This window comes from Ruditapes philippinarum, unplaced genomic scaffold (assembly GCF_026571515.1).
Source record: "Ruditapes philippinarum isolate M1 unplaced genomic scaffold, ASM2657151v2 ctg3327_1_1_1_1, whole genome shotgun sequence".
Classification (NCBI taxonomy): Eukaryota; Metazoa; Mollusca; class Bivalvia; order Venerida; family Veneridae; genus Ruditapes; species Ruditapes philippinarum.
The window spans coordinates 29,779-35,778 of NW_026861220.1; positions in this window are offsets into that span (position 1 = coordinate 29,779).

A 6,000-nucleotide genomic window follows, 5' to 3' on the forward strand; every position below is an offset into this window, starting at 1 on the left:
TAATAACTAACTGGAAAATCTGCATTTTGACTTTTGTTCTGTGTTACACTCTATGATGTTTTCACAGTGACTCAACAGTGAGATTGTTTTAACTTCTTACTGACAAGTTTAGTGTTAATCCATGCATATAAAAGTACAAGGTTAATGAGAAAAAAAATCTTCAAGAAAAGGTCTATGTCTTCATTAATTAGTTTGGTTCAATGTCATGGGACATACAAGAATGATGACTGTAATATGCCAGTGTTTTTGTTGCTCTTCAAACAAAAATGTCTAAGCACGTACGTGTCACATTGAAGGTTCCATGATAACCGCCATATTAACACATCTGCGGATGTTTCAAAATTCAAAATTGTACCAGTTCATGTTAAATGTTGAATTCTACTTAAGCCTGTGCTAGGGGACGTGACAGTAGTTTGCACATGACAGTTCCGTCCATAAACAGGCTCAATCAAACCAAGCAAGCAACAATTTCAATTATGCCGTTTTGGGCTTTCTTTAGGGATTCTTATTTTCTCTATTAGACCTTATAGGTAGTGCCATGGGCTTTAGACGCAACAAGTCGTCTTGATGTTGTAAACATTCTGTGATAAATCGATAAATGCGTGATAAAGTTACAGTGCGGACACGAATGTGAACCTTCAAATTCTTCCTGTGAGAATACGTACCTTCAAACTGCAAGAGTGACCTGGACATTAGAGGTAGGGACAAAGGTGTTAGACTCGACATTTCTTTTTGATGTGGTAATCATATACGCCAAAATGTATTATAAAATCTATCGATGCATAACAAAGTAACAATCCGTAGACGAATAACCTTCAAGCTTTTTACCATTTATGTAGTGGCATGGGCTTTATATTTGTCTTGATTCTGTAGATAATTTTGCCAAGGTATTTCAAAATCCTTCGATGCATGACAAAGTAACTCTTTTTTTAAGACTGTGAATCTTCAGACTGTAAATGTGTCAGGCCTTGACCTTTGGGGTAGGTCCTTAGACGCGGCACATCTTCGTGGTGTAGTAGACATTTTTGCCGAGTAATTTTCAATTTTTACAATGCATGAAAAAGTTACAGCCCGGAAATGAATGTTGTGTAAGAAGGGACGCACAGAGATATGGACAGACAGACGGCCGGTGCCATTTTGATACGTTATTCAGGGCATATATAGCGACAAACTTATTACATGGAGACACATATGCGAAATGTGATAAAGGGAGACTACCTCTCTTTATCCGCATAAACGTATCACTAACTGGATTCTTTCTCTGAGATTATTATACAAACATTCAACACAAGTGTCATGCTTCAAGATTCATGAAAATTATGAGAAACATATTTAATAGAAAAAAGTAATTTACAAAATACAAATATCGCATACAATCCCTGTGAATTAAGATAAAAGAGGTCAGTATATGAAAATATAATCCTTACTGCGTTAGACACGCAGTAGACGCATGATAGTAAATACTGCAAAATCAGTCATTTATCACACATAACATGTAAATTATAACATGAATCTTATTTTATTTATTTATTTATTTTTGCTTTCTAAAAACAATGATTTTGTATGTTTTGTTTCTAGTTAGATTTTCCTTAAATTTTTGCCAGTGGCAAGACATGCGGTTTTAAACGGCAATATAAGTGTATATTTAAATATATATGGGAATTAATGGTGTTCTATATACAACATGTGGATACAATGTATATCAAAATACTTATTATCAATTAACATTGATGTATTATTTGTTATTGAGTATTTATAGACACTATTTCACGGAATATTCACGGAATAACAGGTATGACTGGGCCCCTAAAATATGTTATTGTCAATGACCCCTATATCAGACAACAGTACATTTTGCCAAAGAAAATGACTCGAATTTATTTTTGAATGAAGCATACATTCACTTCTTGATGACTGTTTTTTTTTTCGGCCAAATGTAATTGAGGGATAAGATATTTTGTCGATTCTTAATGAATAAAGTGAACTTACATAGTGTACAAAATAATATTCTCAAGCAAGAACAGTTATTATTAATAAAAAATAACATTGAGCCTAAAAATAGTAATAAAGATAAAAGTGCGTTTCCATTCAATGTATTTATTCAGCATATGAACAAATACTTGTTCGACGCCGCCTTCAATATGATGTCTGTATTTACAATATCAGCATTTGAGACATGTGCCAGGAAATATTTAACCATACATATTGATTAACCTGAGATACTTTAAATCGTTCATTTAATATTCCTTCTTCAGCCGATGTATTCAAATATGAGTGTATTTAATAAAAGCTATGCTACGTCAACAATGGTAAAAAATACAAGATACTAACTTGTTTAATTTTGTTATTTGTTCACAAATACATACAAAACATTTTTTAAAAGATTTTTAAGCATAGGATGACATAACCCCTTTGTCATGTGTGTTTCATATTGTAGGAGTAACCTCCCTTGTACCAACGAACATTTCTTCTAAAATAAATTTGTGTAAATATACAGCAATGAACCTTTGAATCTTTAACCAAATTTTGCTTATCTGCATGAATAGCAATTATAAAGCAACAAATACTAACTTCAAAGCCTTAAAATGATTATATGTTACTAAATTTGTAACAAAAACACCAAAATGCTACCGAAGTTGTATTGTATCTTCTATAAAAATACTTGTTTACTACAACAAACTAATGATTGGAAAGCAACAAAAAGGACGAACTGCATGGCGTTCGAGTTTCATTTTAGAAACTGTATATTGACACAATTTATGTTTTTAGAAAGAAATTAAGTAATTTAAAGCATTTTGAAGGGATTAAATCGAGGTGTGAAAGAGACTCCCGTCTTGCAGTGTCCTTGGAACAAAGCTCATAGAGACGAGACGACGATAACATTTTAAAGGGATCTCTCGTACTATATGTCACACTCTTATTCAGTAACCCCTAAATTCTTAAGTTCATAGTCCATATTGCAATGTAATATGTATTCAACAATGACATGTTCAAATCTTCATTATTTCAAAATAAGACACATTAAAATTTGTTGATAACTTGGGAATGGAAGACATCGCCGTGCTTCAAACAATATTTTTAAGAAAAAAGATTTTTTATAAAAAAAAAATATGATGCTCAAATCAAGATTTATCAAAATTGTAAGTTCCAAAAAGATTGATATATACATGCATATAGTTGCATGTTAATGAAAATTGTTTTACCACACATCTTTTAAGCATGCAACTATATGCATGTACATGTATATATTATTTTTATGATTGTTTTAAAATTATTATTATTACTTTTTTATTTTCTTTGTTATTTTTTTATGAAATTGTGTGTTGTTAATAAGACACGATTTGTATCATAACAGTATCATCTTTGAAATACATTTATTTCGTTCTAGGTACAATTCGTATTATTGTATAAACATAATACACAATGTAAACAACACGCTTCTTAAAGATCCTGTCACACATTTTTTATGGTTTTATATAAAAAAAATATGATGCTCAAATTAAGATTTATCAATATTGTAAGTTCCAAAAAAAAACATTATTTATAAACTTTTTAAGATATTTATTTACCTAATTTTATTAATATTTCGTGTAAATAAAGGGAGGTAATAAGAAATTTGTTTTCTATAAATTCTAAGTCAAATTTTCCAATAAGAAATGAATGCATATAATTAAATTATTACATTTAATAATTACAAATATTTGCAGTACATATTTCACATATTCTTCGGTGTTTGAAAATTGTTGAATTAGCATAATTATATACATAATTATATAATCTCACGTAAGTGTGGTATACAACCACAATTACAAAACATACAGGATCTTTAATTCATTTTCGCATGTTTCTTGTTAAGATTGTGGAATCAATTTTTTATTTATCTGCATACCACTCATCGTTTAAATATGCATCTATATGCATGTATATATTAATTTGATAATTGTTTTAATATTATTATTACTTCTTTTATTTTCTTTGTTAATATTTTTATGAATATGTGTGTTGTTAATCTGCATACCATAATTGGAGGAAATAGAGAAATCTTATCTTATCTTAGCCCTATCTTTTCTGCCAATGAGGAGAACTAAATTTTGCGTTAGTAACGCAGTTGAAGTATTTTTTATACATAATGCAAAATTAACCATTAATGGCTCTTTACATGTAAATTAATACTTGAATGTTGAAATTTCTTCTCTTTTCCTAAAATCTTGGTACATTTCACTCAAGTTTTGATATAATTGAAATAATTTGGCTCATCAAGAGGCATGCTGCTTCAATGTTCTTTACAACATTTTTCGTTTCTAATCAATTTCCACAATGTATGAAGCTGAATGTATGTATATCATGTTTCATGTGTGTTCTGGAATTAAATACTAAAAGTAGGTCAACGGCTAAATTTACATATTGTTGAACTGATACAGACGCTCATACGTCAGTCAATTTGTTTAAATCGTTTGTTTTTACCCTATAAGCGTCTAACTTTTACGAAAAATGTGATACCGCAGAAGCATTAGAAATAGCAAAATTGCATGAGAATTGCAGACTTGGTCCGATTGAATCTGTACATGAGGGATAAAGAAAAAGTGCAACAACCCCTTACAGCGGCTTGAGCGGTATAGTTCTCAAGAATTAAAAGTGCTGGATACTCTCTTTCGACTAATAAAATTGATAGCGTTAGCATTTTTGTATAACATCCATCTATTTTTATCATGACAATTGCTTATATACTTTATGAGAATTCTACCCAGTACATTTACGATATTAATTTAAAAACATTGCATTCTATAAACTTAGCGTTGAATACTAAATTCAAAAATTTCATCGTATTAAGTTTGATTTTTTTTTGCACAAGCCATGATGTAATGACATGCATTATGAGTCCATGTTGATAATATCTTCTTATATTTCAAAGTAACAAGAGTTGATAATCATAATGATTGTGTACTTGTATGTAAACTACTGAAGTAGTTATGTTCATTTATTATTTCATAAATAACATGTTTTTTTAAATGTGTTAAACGTTGCATGATTTTATATTAATTGTTTAACTTTCACTATCGATTTAGGAAATACATCCCCACTAGGGTCCTTTAAAACATCACATGAAATAATCGGCATTGAATTTATTATGCAATTACATTACCGTAAAACATTCTTTAATGCAATGCATTAATTTGCATAAATCGCGACATATATTGCATTAAGGGACTGTACGACATTTTATTGAGTTATTCTTTTGAGATTATCTCATGAGATACATGCTACATTCATGCATCAATATGAAACTTCATCTTTTAATATTATCACTGTAAGTTGTATAGGCAAGGAAGGACGAATCGCGATATATATGAAGGTGTTCAATGCTATCATAGTCGTAGGGAAACCTCGCCCAGCATTTTCAGCAGAATCAGCGTCGTATAAAACGTGTATAGACAAATATTTTTCTCTCACAAAATATAGTCTCATTCCAATTGGACTTTTTTATGCATTCTATTTATTATGTATTTGTTACCATTATAAAAGTACATTGACATTTAGGCATGCAAAACAATGCTATTATCCGCTTATTATAGAACAGATGTTTGTTTAAATTGTTTGAACAAACTATATTTTTTTCACTCTAAATTCAAGGCCCTTCAACAATTATATTAATACAAAACATTTTTAACACAGTTCAAGGCCCTGATACTATTCAGCGTTAACAGTTTGAAAATTGCATATTACCTTTTTGTAAGCAAGCTTATGATTAGATATGTGTTTGTTTTAAATCTTTTACAAGTTCAAGGGGGTAACTGTCTAAACACATCCGACCAGCACCAAATTAGGACTTGTCTTGTATTTTCTGGTAAATTTTTTAATACAGCTCTGGTTTACTTTCTATTTCAACGCCATAGAAGTTCCATGGGCGATGTGATAGCTTATACTACCGCCAGTAAACAAATTATCGCATGGCGATAGGACACCACGGGAGCTTCAAAACAATGTTCAGCCTTGCAGATG